This window comes from Montipora foliosa, chromosome 3 (assembly GCF_036669935.1).
Source record: "Montipora foliosa isolate CH-2021 chromosome 3, ASM3666993v2, whole genome shotgun sequence".
Classification (NCBI taxonomy): Eukaryota; Metazoa; Cnidaria; class Anthozoa; order Scleractinia; family Acroporidae; genus Montipora; species Montipora foliosa.
This window is the reverse complement of record NC_090871.1, coordinates 71,144,842-71,162,341: the sequence shown is the minus strand read 5'-3', so window position 1 is coordinate 71,162,341 and position 17,500 is coordinate 71,144,842. Positions and strand designations below refer to the sequence as shown.

At 41.5% G+C, this 17,500-nt stretch overlaps 1 long non-coding RNA gene and 1 pseudogene across 1 annotated transcript; one reads left to right on the top strand and one right to left on the bottom strand.

Moving 5' to 3' along the window:
- LOC137998150 (spectrin beta chain, non-erythrocytic 1-like) overlaps positions 1-17,500 on the bottom strand; it is a 57,712-nt pseudogene that overhangs the window by 13,408 nt on the left and 26,804 nt on the right.
- Positions 2,542-8,913, top strand: LOC137998152 (uncharacterized). The gene is made up of 2 exons (XR_011122719.1): positions 2,542-7,013; positions 8,799-8,913. It is a non-coding gene; the product is annotated as an uncharacterized lncRNA (long non-coding RNA).

The window sequence follows — 17,500 nt, the reverse complement described above, 5'->3', positions numbered from 1 at the left end:
ACTTTTTAGCGTGCATTCACTCCGAACAGTGCTTTCTCTGTCCATAAATTATCCACTGCAATTTTCAGCCCTTCCCGTATTTATCGATAAACATCACCTTCTTAGAGCCGACGATTCTTTTGGTCAGCAGGCTTTGCCGATTTGTGGTGGAAACGTGAAAAAACTGGCCGAAAACTCAACTCTGGCCGCCGTGCCTGCGGCCAGAGTAATAAGGTAGGCTACTAACACGCAGCTAACGTGTTGAGTCACGCTCCTTTTGTTTCAACGTGCTAACGTGCCGTGCGTGTGCGTTCGCCTTATTCACTGTTTTCCCGTGGAGGGTCACAATTCATCTATACACCCTTCACAACTCTCTGACAGCAATGTGTTTTTTACAATAAGTGGAAAGGAAGTTCTACTCACATTGTCTTTAAGGACAACCCATGTGTGGCTGACAACATCCATCTTATCCCGGATAATAGGCTCTTCAGGTTCCTATTGGGGAATTAGGGAAAAGAAAATCCAGGGACATGAAGTCGAAATGCAAAATGCTTTAAAATTAAGATAATGAGAGCTTGGTTCCAAGTCTAAAGTGAAAAGAAAAAACAGGAAGAATTAATTCAGTTATTTCTGAGAGTGAGTTTCAATCGAGTGTCGTAAAACCAAAACCAAAGTATCTACTTTGGTCGATCAAAAAGGACAGAGACAATCCGGTAAACCAATCAAAACTCAAAATAATTACACGTAGCCTACACAAAGCACAGGAAAATGTGCACGCGCGAGCCACAATTGGTTTTGGTTTCACGTCTGATTGGTTGACAAAATGGCACGAGAACTTTGAACCAATCACTGAGTGAAGTAACGCAAAACCAATGCGATTCGCTAATTAATTTTCGACACTCAATTGAAAACCGCTCTAGTAGAATTAATTTGCATCACTCTTACCCCTTGATACTCAGAGCAAAGTTGATTGGGATCACTTTCCAACTTTGTAACCTGGAAGTACAATGACATTTAACCCATTGTCCCATAAGAGTGACACTTAAATAGATTTTACTGTCTTACGCTAGATGATTTTACTTTTCAATGGGGGAATCCTACGGCGTTTGAGGTGTAAATGGGTCAATAAGATTCAAACATAAGTTGACGAAAAAACAATGGTCATTCAAACTACACTCAAAGTTGCAATATAAACAGAAGTCATAGATGAGAATCAACAGTCCCAGTAAAATGAAAAGATTGACATACGTTAAAGTGCTACTATGATCAAAAAATCATTTCTTTTTTTTCTTCAGATTTCGAAAGCATGTTCACTCAACACCTAACTGGCAAAATTTTGAGCTTTTAGTTTTATCCAAAGGCTGTTTATTTTGAGTGTAAGTTTTGGATTTCACGGTACGCCATTACTCATGTTCAAAACTGACCGATTGGACTTCAGAGGGTTGGATCTTGGGAAAATGACATCATTTACTCACTAGCTTAAAATTTCAGCGTGTAAATGCAATTTATTATATATGCAAAACACGGGTTTAAAAGTCTGTAAGCCTGAAACTCCTGTGCTGCATATTAATTCAGCTGCATACACACGCATTGCATTCTTAAACTAGTGAGCCTTTCACGTCATTTTCTCCTCGACCCAGCTCTATCAAGATTTTTAAGTTAGTAATGGTGGACCAATAAATAAGAAAATTCCAGGTAAAATTAACAGGTGTCTGTCTAAAATCAGAACTTAAAACTTGGGTCACTTAGTGTTCAGTTAACAGTTTTGAAATCCAAAGGAAAAAAAAGAATTGTTTTTTGGTTGTAGTAGCACTTATTGGAACACTAAAAAAGTGACGAAGTAGCACACCTTATCTTCTAAAGGACCCAAGTCTCTCTGGATGCTGTCCAGTCGTCGCTGTAGGATCGTTTGTGACCTCTTCAACGCTAAGCAGAAGGCTCGATTTCTCTATTATCCACAGCTGTAAAATGTTCAACAGAAAGTTGATAAATCTTCTATGATAAATATGATCAGAATCTAGCTTTAGTAAAATTGGTCAGGTGATTACCAAGATGTGTTCTGATTGGTCAAAAGGCCATTGGAGTTGGCACCAAGTTGGTGGTTTGTTTGATCTGTCTTTAATTACTTCAATTTAGGGAAAAATTGGCCAACTTCTCTGAGAGAAGTAGCCGTTGCTTTTCATCTGCTGCAGGTACTCACTGATCAGAACTACGGAACACCTAAAATAAATTTACTTGCTCTGTATTTGTTGATATCTGGGTGAAATACGAAAACAATATTAACTCAAAACCGAGATATCACTGCAGTGTCAATGAAAGCACTATAGCAGTCACAGAGAAGCCCCAAAAAGGAAACTATCTCGTTGAAGAACTCCAGAAAAAGCAAAAAGTTCCATTTGTAAATATAACAGAAAAAAAGCAATGCAAGCCATATTGTTTACCTTCGTCTCATGAATATCAGCATGAAAATGCTGCAGCCTAAGTGCTTTATCCAATTTGGCTTTCTTGACATCTGCAGCATTTCGAAGATTGGCCCATCTGAAGAGAGTGACCAATGTGAATGAAATACTCAATCCGCAGTAACAATGTAAACACAACTTTAGCTCAACATTAGCACATCAAGCAATAATAAAATGAACTGATGTAAACAACATCGTCGCTCTTTGGAGGTTGGGTGCTCGAAACATCCTGGAGCTTCCACTATTGGCAGCCAGCTCCAAGATGGAGACTGCACCGATGGCTGGCAAAACCTGACAACCCAGCCATGAGCCCCCACGCCCAGCCGGAGGACCTCCGAGCCTAGATGGCTCGGAGAGAGGGGCTCATGGCCCCTAAGCAAGAGCCCCAAATCGCCCACATCCGACGGCACCCAACAACCAAAGAACTGCTCATGACCACGCTAACAGCCTAGACCACTGCAATGTGCTAACCGTACTGCCAGGACAACCCAGAAACTACAACCAGACCCGAGGGATCCATGCACATGTGGACAACAGCAGACCGCGGAAAGCACAGGTTAACCAATGCTAGCTGAAAGGCATGCACAGGTGCAGCTACATGAACGAACACAGTGAAATGCAAAGGAATGCAGACTCCTGACCGACGCCTCATAAAACACTGCTGGCATGCAGGAACACTTATATAGGCGTATGGCATGTGTGCATCACAATTCGTACAACGCTACAACGCACACGAGGGATCCTCATGCAGGTAGATCCCAAAAGACTGCCGACTGCACAGGTAACCAACATAAGCTCAAGGCATGCACTGGCGCAGGTGCACGACAGAACACAGCAAAAAGCATGGGAAGGCAGACCTACACTGATGCACAGGTGCCATTGCCTCGCAAGACACTGCTAGCAAGGAAGGAAAGTAGACATGCATCTGAACTGGTGCGTGTACATAACAAGTCTGCAGACCCTACGGGAGACAAACAAGCTACACGAAAAAGGGGATCCACACCCATGGGGACATCGAAAGACCACCAACTGCCCAGGCCTATGAATGCGGGCTGTAAGCATGCACTGGCTCAGCAGTACGAACGAACACGGCAGAATGCAAGGGAACCCAGACCCCTGATGAATGCACCAGCGCACGTGCGCACAAAACACTGCGGACATAAGGAATGCTGACATCAGTGGATACACTGGCACGTGTGCATAAAAATTGCACAGACTCTACGGGAAACACAAATGTACAACAAACACGGGGGATCCACGTGCAGGTGGACAAAAGAAGACCCCAGACTGCACAGGTCTACCAAAGTGAGCTAAAAGCATGCACAGGCACCGGTGCACAAACAAACATAGAAGAAAATACAAAGACCCCGGACTGAGGCACTGGCTCAAGGGCCTAGCGAAACCCTGCTGGCTGGAAGGAAAGGAGACATAAAATGTATGGTCTGGCGTGTGTGCAGAAAGTTCTGCGGACCCTCCAGGGAACACAAACACCACAACATACATGAGGGATCCACGTACAGTTGGACAACAGAAGACCCCCCCCCAACCGCACAGGTCTACCAATGTGAGCAGACAGCATGCACAGGTGCAGGGCACAAACAAACACAGGAAAATGCACAGGAAAGCAGACCCCTGACTGATGCACTAGCACAAGCGCCTAGCAGAAACCCTGCTGGCATGGAGGAAAGTAGACACGGGCATGTCCACCCTCCAGGGAACAGACACTACAACAAACAGGAAGCACCCATGCACCTGGGGATAACAGAAGACCGCCGACAGCACTGGCACAGCTACAGGAATGAACATAGCAAAATGCAAGGGAAAGCAGACCCCTGACGGATGCACTGGCACCAGTGCTTCATGAAACACCACTAGCCTGAAGGAATGCCGACGAGGACGCATAGACGTGTGCATAACAAGTCCCTTAAGACCCTCAAGGGAACACAAGCGCTCTTGTTGTTAACCCCGTTTAACAACAGTTGACGCAAGTGGAGATCAGGTGCCCACAACTAACGTGCCGTAGGCCAGCAACCCAACCCCTAACAACTGGGATGTAAATGCACTGACAAGACTGCAACCCTGCAAGACTACACCAAACCCCAACTGCCAAGCTACATATATATATGTATATATATGTATATATATATAAATATAAAGACAGGGGGAGGGAGGGGGAATGCAATCCCAAACAACCAGCAACTAACCGCTCCGCTAACCACAGAGTGACATACCACCATGGCGCCTGCGAGATGTGTAGACCACTGACCGTTAAAAAAGACCGCCTAGCAACTGGAGCTCCTGACTGCTCACCCTGCAGATAGGGGTGTAATGGGGCAGAAGTGGACTGGGGAAACAACACACACTAGACAAGAATGCTAAGAATACAGCGCAACGCTAACAACGCTGAGAATACAACGCAATGCAACGCTAAGACGCCATGCAATGATAACAACGCTAAGAATACAACGCTATGCAATGCAACGCGAAACAACGCTGAGACTACAAAGCGACGCAACGCGAAGACCCAATGCAACCCTAAACAACGTAAGAATACCACGCCACACAATAACAACAACCACCTTTATTATACGAGGGTGAGCACCTAACAGCTAAGGCTGATAAACTTGTGGGGCTCCCACAATCACAAAAAAAAACAAGGAAATACAAAAAAAAAAAGGGAGTATAACACCCCGCAATACACAAAAAAAAAGGAATACAACACCACGCAATAACAACAACCAACGCCACCTCACGAGGGTGAGCACCTAACAGCTAAGACTGATAAACTTGTGGGGCTCCCACAATCACAAAAAAAAACAAAAAAAAAAAAAAAAAAAAACAAGGCAATACAAAAAAAAAAAAGGAGTATAACACCCCGCGATACAAAAAAAAAGGAATACAACACCACGCAATAACAACAACCAACGCCACCTCACGAGGGTGAGCACCTAACAGCTAAGGCTGATAACCTAGTGGCCCTCCTACAATTAAATATAAATATATCTAAAACAGTCAAAAAGGTATGTAATAATATACAAATAAGTATAGAAAAATTATATCTCTGGGATGGGAATTCCAAAATCTAGTACTAGATACTGAAAAAGAACGCCCTCCCTCTGTTTCCCTCGTAAAACATGGACAAACTAAATTAAATCCCCAAGTCTGCTTTCCCTACTATGTACATCGGTATTTCTTGTAATAAACTATTCATATAAGAAGGGCTATCCCCACGCTAAACCACGCTGAGAATACAACGCAATGCTAAGAATACAACGCCACGCAATGCAACGCTAAACAACGCTGAAAATACCAACGCAATGCAACTCTAAGGTGGAACGCAACGCAAAACATCAATGCACAGAACTACAACGCTTGCTCCTCGTAAACTAAGTAATTATATTAAACTACATAAATTACATAAAACTGTACAAAACAAGTCCACGCAACATGCTAGCAAATGAACAGAGAAAAATACACGCTAACGCCACGCCGATACATAAATAAAGCAAACTCCAAGGCACGTCACTTAATATACCAACGGCCTAAGCCTCTAGATAATAGTAATAGTAGTATCAATAATATTACCAGACAAGTGTACGTTGTACGTGAGGCCCAGCTAAATAACAGATGCTTATAGTAGAGTACATGGCCCAAAGCAAAACTAGAAACAAACTACAACCAAGCATCAGAGAGCCTATGACGCGGCCATAACGCTAAAAGCCTGACAGAATACGAGCGAGACGCTAAAATTGACGCTACGCCACCTAACAACTGAGATAGTTAGCTCTGAAGTCCAAATGCATGAAATGCCCTGTCCCATATGAAACTGTGCAAAGGATACGCTGTCCAAGGTCGGTCGAAGACAAGCTTCCCGCCAGGTGATTCTTGTACGGGGACCGGAGATAGCCAAAGGTCACGCCGTGATGTACGACCGCAGCGCCCAAGCAAATTCCGCGTGGTCGTGAAGGGCTTTATGCAATAAGAAGCGGGGCCCTGCATAAGATCTCGATGGTAGAAAACGCTTACTGAAGCTGCGTGAACTGACGTTGCCCAAAAATAAAGCTACAAGAATCCAACATGGCGGCTATCCCAACTCGATCGCAAGTTCGCCCGAAGTTGCGTTTCCCCCAAAACAAACCCGTAACTGGACCCAAAAAGAATCCTGACTGAAAGGAAAGCAGTTTTGAACACATCTACGGAATGAAGACTGTATATAGGAAACAAAAAGAAAACCGCTAAACGCTCTACACAATGCTCCTACTTCCCGCCACACTGATAAATAAGCGATACAGCCCAAAGCGACAGAGCTGAAAAACGACTGCGCATGCGCCAGATAGGGAGCACAAATCGTGCATGAGACGCGGAGTGTCCATTTCGATCGTTTGATCTCGTCTTCTGCCTGTGTCACTTTATAACTCTTGACGGTGTGAATTTTGGAAGTGAGATCATGGTGATTTAATTTAAGGAGACACATCAGATCTGTGTAACATATTTGTGTGGAATTTTTGGGCTATGAGATCCAAACCCAGTTAAATTGTCTGGGAATATGCGCTGCAGAAACTAACGGAGGCTACGGTGAGTGTTCCATATTTGTTTTTGAAGCATGAAGTGTTCACAACGTTTGGTTCAGTTTGCACAATAGGGTATTGCCCATGTAATCTCTACAGTTTTCATCAACAAGATAATTTGGGCAGGGTTTTCTGAAATTTATCACCTTTACAATCAATCATACATGTATTTACAATGCGTTAAGATTAAACGTAACATGTTCAAAGAGCATTATTTGAAAGTTGTCAACCTTCTCCTTGAACCCAGGCAGCAGTTCATTTAGAGTGCTGCCACTCTGCAATAGCCACTTAACCTCCTGACTGCCCCCATAAAGGCAGCTGTCTAAAAGAAAACACCTTGCCAACTTGTGAAGTTGGAATGAACACAAGTACTGGCCAGAACTACATAGAAAATATTGAAGTTCTTTGTCCCTGTCTCAGGGCATTTCTTCAATGAAAAGGTAAATTGGTTGCAAGACTGGCCTCTGAGATTACGCTCAGAAGAAGTTCTAGTTGCACAGTAGTGTGATCAATAACATTGTTTAATTTATTGCCATAGTGAGGCTTGATTACAGAATCATAAATATTTGCCCACCAAAATACCCTGTGCAATCAACTGATACACCCATGTTCGGGAGACTGTTGGCCTGTTAATTAATGGAACATCGATATATTAGGAAAAGAACAATTTGTTAAATAAAAGTGCAAAGTCCAGGCCCTGCTTCCTGTTAATCCTAGGATTATTGACAGGGAAATACTGCTTCAAAGTGGCACCTGAGTGACTTAATTGTAGTCTAGCTTCCACAATCGCCAAATAATAATGATCTATCATCATTGCAATAATGCAACACACTTGGTGTCAACATCTATGTCAAAACTTGGAAGATGGTATTTTTCTTTCCCCCTTGACTGGCCATTATTTGCAAATCTATGTTCAACCCAACGTCCAAGGCAAAATTATGGTTAGACTCAAAAAATTTAAGAACATGTGTTAAGGCAAACAGTTAAAGTGCCCCTGTGATCAAAAAAACCACTTCCTTTTTTCCTTCAGATTTTGAAACTGTGTTTGCTTAACACCTGACTGGCAAAATTTTGAGCTTTGATTTTTATCCAAAGGCCGTTTACTTTGAGTGTAAGTTTTGGATTTCACGGTCCGCCATTACTCACGTTCAAAACTGACCGATTGGACCTCAGAGGGTTGGATCCAGGGAAAAGTGACGTCAGAGGCTCACTAGCTTAAAATTTCAGCGTGTGAACGCAGCTTATTATATATGCAAAGCGTGAGTTTGAAAGTCTGAAAGCCCAAAACCCCCGTGCTGCATATTAATTCTGCGGCGTACACACGTATTGCATTCTTAAACTAGTGAGCTTTTGACGTCATTTTCTCCTCGATCCAGTTCTCTCAAGAACATAATGTTAGTAATGGCGGACCATTAAATAGGAAAATTACAGTGAAAATAAAGAGGTGTCTTTTTGAAATCAAGGCTTAAAACGTGGGTCACTTAGTGTTTTGTTAACATAGTTTTGAAATCCAAAGAAAAATATGAATTGATTTTTTGGTCACAGGGGCACTTTAAGGGTCATTGGTTTATGTGTGGTTTATAGTATGTTTATATGGTTAGCTCATCATGTTTTCTTTGTCGTGGTTGTGTAATAAGAATGACTTTTTGTACTAATTTTCACAGCCCCCATAAAAACTGATATGTGCAGTTTCCTGTGTCTAGGAAAATAATATCATTATGATATTGTAGATTATAGCATTGTAATATGCATCTCATGGACAATAACATTCATTTTCGTTTTTTGTCCTTAGGGAGATGGATCCACCTGGTATTATTTGCGGCAGTTTTGTGAAATATTAGCTCTAAAAGGAGCGAGAAGAAATTCAGCCTTTTTTTCTCAGCAATAAACCACAATAATCTTATTGAGTTCACTTTGTTCATGTTGGTAGTGTGGAACAAAAGACTGGATAAAGTCACTGAGAAATCCAGACAATGCTGTTGAGTTTTAAGCAGTTTCTTTAGTACTCTTCACATTGTCAAACTTTTCAGTTTCTTCTTAGAACTGAATACCAGTCCTTAACCTTTTTTCAGTTATGAACTTTTTGGACCATCAGAGCTTTAAGATGCCACTTTTTTAAATGTTGTACTTATAAAAAAAATGGGGACAACATATTCAAGCAAAAACATCACAAATGCATGTTGTTTGCACCTGCACGCAAACTTTGTGAATGCTTTTGATCTGATGAGTTGCCAACCCAGTAATGCTTCAGATACATGTAGTGATGTCGAAACCCAGAACACCTTCAATCACATTCAATGACAAGTTGTCAGAGAAAAAATTAAAATTAAAAACAAACATCTTCTTGAGCATTGGGACCCACATGGAATAGCCCTTGCATATGTGTATTATACTGATGACTGGATTCCATCTACTTAATATACAATCATCTTTTTAGGATAATACCACCTACGCCAGTCGGCAGATAATGCTAGAGTGAACTTCTTGCTATACAGCTGAAAATATTAATTTTGTGGAATGCCCCTTTCGGGGATGTTTCCTAGTTGTCTATGCTCTAAAGATTTTGTTCAATCCCATCAAGTACAATGTAGCATGCATGTGTGAAATGTCTCAAGTTTAGATCAGTTTTGCAATATGCACTGTGTTGTCTGAACTGATCCTTGTAAAATTTTTGTAGTTTCTTGTCAATTGTTAAATATGGAAAAAAGGATTTACTTTCTGAAAGAAAAATAACATTAATGACGTCTCTTGATCAGGTTAGGATCTGATGAATTTTTATTTTAAAAGGCAAGCAAATCAAGGGGCAAATTAATTTTCTCTGAGCTGTTTAATGTCAGTAAGTGGGCTTTTCCAGGATGAAGCACTTTTTTGCCTTCTCTCTGTGTATCATACAGTGTATAATCTTTTTCACCGATTTATCTCAGTTTCTGTTGGCTGGCTTTCATCGCTCTTCTATAAATTTAACAAAAAATGCTGTGTAAAGAGCGAAAGATGTATTTTGCTTTCATGATAATTATAAATTCGTATTAAAATTTGGAGAAACGTGGAGCTCAATTTGCCTGAGTTCTTGCACCTTTGCATACTCCATTTTAATATCGCTTTGAACATGCTTGCCAAAATATCTTTTGTAAGCGTGTCACCATTCACCACCCGGTCTATAATTCACCAGTTGTCTTCCTTTATTGTTCAGAGTATTATAGAGAGTATCTGGAACGTCATAAGGTTTTCCAATGTCTCTTTACCGACACAGACAAAGAGGCATTGTCCTGTATCGCAACCACTCGACGAACTAGTCTCCACCGATAAGTTCGAAGCTCTCACCAATTCCACCGGCCGAACATCGCCAAAACAGGGTTTAAGGGAATTTCTGGTCCTCCCAGAAAACCAAGAACTTGCAAAAACCGTTCGAGAAACTTGCGACAAAAGCCAACACTGTCAAAAAAGTAAGCATTGCAGCGCTCGTTACCTCCATTCACCGTATAGTCACACGAAAGGTGCATTTACCACGCGAAAACAATTTTTCCACAATTTGTACACCCCTTCAATTTTTGGAAAAACATCAAAACTCGTCAAAAAATGTGACAAAATCCTTATCTTTCAAACAGCGATCTTATTTTTTTGATTTAATCAACGGCTGTCATTTTCCGGCGAACATATAGTCTTTTTGAATGAGCGCGCCCTTGAGCCTGCGTTTCGTGCCGCGGATCAGTGACTTGCGCAGTCATTTTTCAGCTCTGTCGCCCAAAGCACGAGGTATTCTACGCATGCGCCAGTATACTACAACCACTGACCAATACGCTGCAGTCGCTCCTAGTTGTTTACTTTGTTAAACTTCGTTTAACCTCATCTTATTTTGCTTTCATTAAAAATCCAAAAAAAGTTTCCACTAAACAAACTCAGTCCTTGTTGGCAAAGACTTGTCTTATCTTGGTGACTCAAATTTATATTCTACAAAAATGCTGTTGCATTCCATGCATGAACTTGGCCAAACAAGGCATTAGTTAGGCATAGTATTTTAACCATCTTTCCAAAAATTTGAGGAGAACATGGATGTTTAGCTGGCGAGGCACGCTGGCTCGCAGTTTGTCAAGATCCTTGTAAATACTTGGTATCTCTTGGTATCTTGGTATTAAACAAGTGACCCATTTTATTACTTGGGACTGGAGGACAACAATTTGCATTTTAATCAGTGTGTAAATTTCAAGGTCAGAGTTTTTTTCTTCTGACCTCATTTAGCGAGAGATATATTCCTGTCATGTAGGAAGCACTCCATTGACTATTCATCTATCGGTTTGTTCGAATTTTAGAAAATTATTTAAGGTTATTCACAATGGCAAATAATAGTTTATAGCAATTGCAGGTGTTTGTTTGTCAGCGCTAATTTGGGGACTGAACAGAGAATAGCAAATGGGCCGTCAAATTGCACAGCATAGAAGCCGGCATCCACTTAACTCAGGAATAAGGAAAGTATTATAGTGTCTAAGCTGGAAATTCATATGTCAATTGGAGACTTGTATCACATATCTTTTATCATTTCACTTTTGGGGAACTTTCAAACAAAGGTATGATACAAACACAAGGCTGTCATGGAAAAGCATAGAGTAACACTTTCGACCTCGTATCTTCAAATCAAATTCTTCGCCCTCTTTTGCCGTGCAAAATGGAACAAATTACTACCTGAAAATCCGAACAGGTTTCGATTTCTTGGATCTAATCCTGAGACACTTTTCTCTGCAAATGTTATTTTTGTGAAGCGGCTGTACAAAGTTGTAGAAGGACACCGCTGAATTCTATTTGTGACAATCAGAAACTGACACTGTTAAAATGTTTCGTGGATGTCTCCTAATGCAGCGAAAAATAATGATGCTTTGGAGAAATGTATTATCAACATTTATAAATGTTTTCTGAATGTTTTGAAATGATTTTTCAATGGTGCTGAACGTTTTCTGTTTCCGTTGGGGAACATTACCAGGTTTAAAAATGCATTGAGAATGTTCTTGAATGCATTTCAACGTTTCCAAATGCGTTGCTGTGAAAAACAGTTCAATGCAATTTTCTTAAGCCCGGTTTTCCCAAAAAGGGTCACAAATACTCAAAAAACTCACTTTATGTTGAGCCCATCAATAGTGTCTTTAATTTCATCAGAGTGAATGTGGCCTTTGTCCACAAGTTGTCCACCAAGATCATTCACAACTCCAACACGTTTCTCGTTAGCGTTCAATTCCTGGAAAAAATGTTGAAGAATCCATGTTAGTTACAAGTGAGCACTGAGTTTGTGGGAGGTGCGGTGGCCTCATGGTTAGTGTGCTTGACTCCGGAAGGCGACTGGTTCGGGTTCGGGACCTACTCGGGGACATTGTGTTGTGTTCTTGAGCAAGACACTTCACTCTCAAGGTACCTCTCTCCACCCAGGTGTACAAATGGGTACTGGCAAATTTAATGCTGGGGGTAACCCTGCGATGGACTAACAGCCCATCCAGGGGGGAGTAGAAATACTCCTAACAACTTAATACTACAGAAACTGGGATAAGCTCCAGGCTGACGGGCCACTTGGCTTGTAAGCAGACCTTACCCTACCTTTAATACCCATGATGAGAAAAAGTGGACAGTATTCATGTATGCCATCACATTGCCTGAAGACTCAAGACCAGTTGATAATATTGCAGCAAAGATACCCTAGTCAATGTAGAAACAGCTTATAATGGCAAATAATGGTCATTAATAGCTCACAAACCTGTTGGAAACCCTCAAATCTCTGCTCAATGATCTGGCATTCTTCCAAATCCATGCTCTTTTCAACTGTCAAGGCTGCCTCAAGTCTATCCTCCTAAACAATAAAATATCACAACAGACATTTAGTAGATGACAGGTAGTTCAAATTACAAATTTGTCCCTGTTTGGTCTCATTTTACCTTAACAAAACCTTGTCCACTTTGGGTTTCTTTTAATGTAAACTGTTTCAATGTGAAGGTCTCCAAAAATTGTGCTATACACTAATTCTCGGGGCAGGAGATTATTGCCAAAAAAGCTGGCTGCTGGCAAAATCACCACATACTTTTTGCCTCTGTCCACATGTACTTTTCAAATACTAATGTTCTCACAAACCCTTCATGAAAAACCCAGCAGAGACTCAAACTACATCATCAACTTAACCGATTAGAGTGTAATTTGTGAAGTGCTAACTACCGGCCGACAGAGACAGAAGTTGCTGTACCAACCTTCTCATTAATCCAGCTGTCCACAATGTATGTATCCCTGTTGAGCCGATGGAGTGACAGAGAATCCTGAAGTTTGTGACGACGCTGGGCTGCTTGTTGCATCAAGTTGTCGTAACGGTTATCCACACTGCAAAAAACAATAATAATTATTTTTATGAACATTTAAGCAATAGAGGACTTTTTCTGTGTTTACATAGAATTTGAGACAGTTAGACTGCCTCGAATTCTTCCAGGAAACCACAGAAAAATGACCTTTATCTAATTCAACAAATGAAGGAAAATACTTGTTTTTTTACTTCTTGATTGAAACAGATTTTCTTCACTCGCATTCATATTATTTTCCTACCAGCCAATCAAAACGCCAACTGACAACACAAAACCAATCAAAAGTCGTGTGATGTCACAGCCGTATTACATACTCTCAACTAAACACAGCTATTGACCAATGAGAGTGTGTGTGTGTACTATCCTAATTTTTTTATGACATGCGAAAGTGAACTTCAACCAGAATGTTTGGGTTTGACTTACTTTTGACATCTGTCCACCACCTCCGGTGAGGTCTGGTCCTCTTCACCCAGTTCATCCACTTGGCTGTGTAGACCTTTGATAACTGATACATAGTTTTCAATGTCTTCTTCCACAATCTGAAAAACCCACATATCTTGACTCACAACTAACAATAATAATTAGTAATAGCACTTTACTCCATGTGATATACACCTAAAGCAACAGCTTCTTGCGAGACAACTGCACAGATGGCAGATTCACAGGTGTCCCCAGTAGAGAAAGATCAATAGGCTACAACTCCACACTACAGTGTGCATTAAGGGCACAACAAAGAGGCTTATTCCTGAGTAAAAAAGAATGCTTTTTTTCAACATTAAATCACCCCGGCTTGATGAAGATACCAGCAAGAAAGTTGGATTTTCAACTTTGTAAGTTACAGTTCTTATTCTTCAAATAAGAGTAGCATCAAATCATGCCAGATTTACATCCTGGTTGCAATGTGAACCTAAATCAAAGTTATTGGCATGTGGGTTCGTAATTGTTGAATGCCAGTGATGTGAGATGAGCGAACTATCTCAGACATAAGTGTAGAAATCTTCAGTGTGGGTCCACTTGAACCCTTTTAGCCCTTAAAGTGAAACAAGATTTTACTCTGTCTGACACCTGATGGTTTTACTTGTCAATAGTGGCCGCTTCAGGGACAAATGGCTTAAATTATTGTTGGTTTACCTTGTGCTTTTTCAACAATGTATCTGTGCTGGCCTCATCATAGCCAAGGTCATCATTAGCAACAATTCTCTCCATCATGTCTAACCACGACATGATATCATTGTAGTCAGCAATGAATTGTTGCAACAAGTGATTTTCTTGGATCTTACTCTTGCGATAACCTGCAACGTCGTGCAAATTGACCCACTTGGACTGAATGCTTGCCATACTTGACTGAATGGTGTCTGATGAGTAATGTCCAGAATCCAGCAGATCTTGGCCACTTTTCACAACTGTCTGGGTGTGAGTACCACGTTTGGCCATCTCACGCTCCACAGCCTAAGAAATAAATCAAAAGATGTTTTATCCCCGCTAAATGAGGTTAAACGAAGTTTAACCAAGTAAACAACTAGGAGCGACTGCAGCCTATTGGTCAGTGGTTTTACTATACTTGCGCATGCGTGGAATACCTCGTGCTTTGGGCTGTATCGCTTATTTATCAGTGTGGCGGGAAGCAGAAGCACTGTGTGTGGAGCGTTTAGCGGTTTTTTGTTTCCTATATATACAGTCGTCATTCCATAGATGTGTTCAAAACTGCTTTCCTGTTAGTCAGGATTCTTTTTGGGTCCAGTTACGGGTTTGTTTTGGGGGAAACGCAACTTCGGGCGAGCTTGCGATCGAGTTGGGATAGCCGCCATGTTGGTTTCTTGTAGCTTTATTTTTGGCAACATCAGTTCACGCAGCTTCAGTAGGCGTTTTCTACCATCAAGATCTTATGCAGGGCCCCGCTTCTTATTGCATAAAGCCATTCACGACCACGCGGAATTTGCTTGGGCGCTACGGTCGTACATCACTGCGTGACCTTTGGCCATCTCCGCCGGATCCCCGTACAAGAATCACCTGGCGGGAAGCTTGTCTTCGACCAATCTTGGACAGCGTATCCTTTGCACAGTTTCATATGGGACAGGGCATTTCATGCATTTGAACTTAAGAGTTAGCTAGCTCAGTTGTTAGGTGGCATAGCGTCACTTTTAGCGTCTCGCTCGTATTCTGTCAGGCTTTTAGCGTTATGGCCGCGTCATAGGCTCTCTGATCATGATGCTTGGTTGTAGTTTGTTTCTAGTTTTGCTTTGGGCCATGAACTCTACTATAAGCATCTGTTATTTAGCTGGGCCACACGTACAATGTACACTTGTCTGGTAATATTATTGATACTACTATTACTATCATCTAGAGGCTTAGGCCGTTGTATATGAAGTGACGTGCATTGGAGTTAAGTTTGTTTTATTTTATGTATCGGCATGGCGTTAGCGTTTATTTTCTCTTTTCATTTGCTAGCATGTTGCGTGGACTTGTTTTGTACAGTTTTATGTAATTATGTAGTTTAATATATTACTTAGTTTACTAGGAGCAAGCGTCATACTTCTGTGCATTGTTGTTTAGCGTTGTTTAACGCACCGCAAGCATCTGTTATTTAGCTGGGCCACACATACAACGTACAGTTGTCTGGTAATATTATTGATACTACTATTACTATCATCAAGAGGCTTAGGCCGTTGTATATTAAGTGATGTGCATTGGAGTTTGTTTTATTTTATGTATCGGCATGGCGTTAGCGTTTATTTTCTCTTTTCATTTGCTAGCATGTTGCGTGGACTTGTTTTGTACATTTTTATGTAATTATGTAGTTTAATATAATTACTTAGTTTACGAGGAGCATGCAAGCATCATACTTCTGTGCATTGTTGTTTAGTGTTGCGTTCCACCTTAGAAGTGCATTACGTTGTATTCTCAGCGTTGTTTAGGGTTGCGTTGCGTCTTAGCGTTGCATTGCGGTGTATTCTCAGCGTTTTTTAGCGTTGCATTGCGTGGCGTTATAATCTTACGTTGTTTAGCGGTGGCCTTGCGTCTTAGCGTTGCATTGCATTGTATTCTCAGCGTTGTTTACGTTGCATTGCATGGCGTTGTAGTCTCAGCGTTGTTTTGCGTTGCGTTGCATTGCAGTGTATTCTCAGCGTTGATTTTTAGCGCTGTATTGCGTGGCGTTATATTCTTCTTTTTTTTTTGTATTGCGTGGCGTTATATTCCTTTTTTTTTTTTGTATTACGTGGCGTTATATTCTTTTTTTTTGTATTGCGTGGCGTTATATCCTTTTTTTTTTTTTTTTTTTTTTTTTGTATTGTGTGGCGTTATATTCTTGCGTTGTTTAGGGTTGCGTTGCCTTGTTTTCTTTTTCCGGTTAGCACATTGCAGTGGTCTAGGCTGTTAGCAGGGTCATGAGCAGTTCTTTGGTTGTTGGGTGCTGTCGGATGTGGGCGATTTGGGGCTCTTGCTTAGGGGGCCATGAGCCCCTCTCTCCGAGCCTTCTAGGCTCGGAGGTCCTCCGGCTTGGCGTGGGGGCTCATGGCTGGGTTGTCAGGTTTGCCAGTCATCGGTGCAGTCTCCATCTTGGAGCTGGCTGCCAATAGTGGAAGCTCCAGGATGTTTCGAGCACCCAACCTCCAAAGAGCGACGATGTTGTTTACTAAGGCATGAATCAGAAATTGTTTTGGTTAAATTGGTGGGGGGGGGGGGGGGGGGGTGTGGGGGGGAGAGTGTGGTCAACTGTATGTCTAGTGTGCAGGCATTGTTCAAGTTTGATGGGCTAACAACCATGCTTAAGCATGGAATTTAACATTTTGTCTGTGTAAAAATAAAATGGAAGGAACAGGTTATGGTTGTATACGTACAGCTCAGGTTGCATGGTTAAGCTTGGCATAGCACCCCAAAGTGTGAGAAAGCACAACTGCATTTGTGAGTTGACAATGAAAGGTGGACAATTTCCCTTTTAGATCGCATTAACAAAATTAGTTAAGAGTTCACACAAACCTCATGTTTTTTCAACAAAATCATGGCACTATTCAAATCATGTCCATAGTCTGTCGATTGTAAAGAATGAGTCTTTTCCGAAACCCACATCTCCTCTTCCTCAGCATCACGATAGAAGGTCTGCAACTTGTGTGACTCATCCAGCCTGGCACGTCTAGCTGCTGCAAGCTGAAGCAGCTCATTATACGCCCCT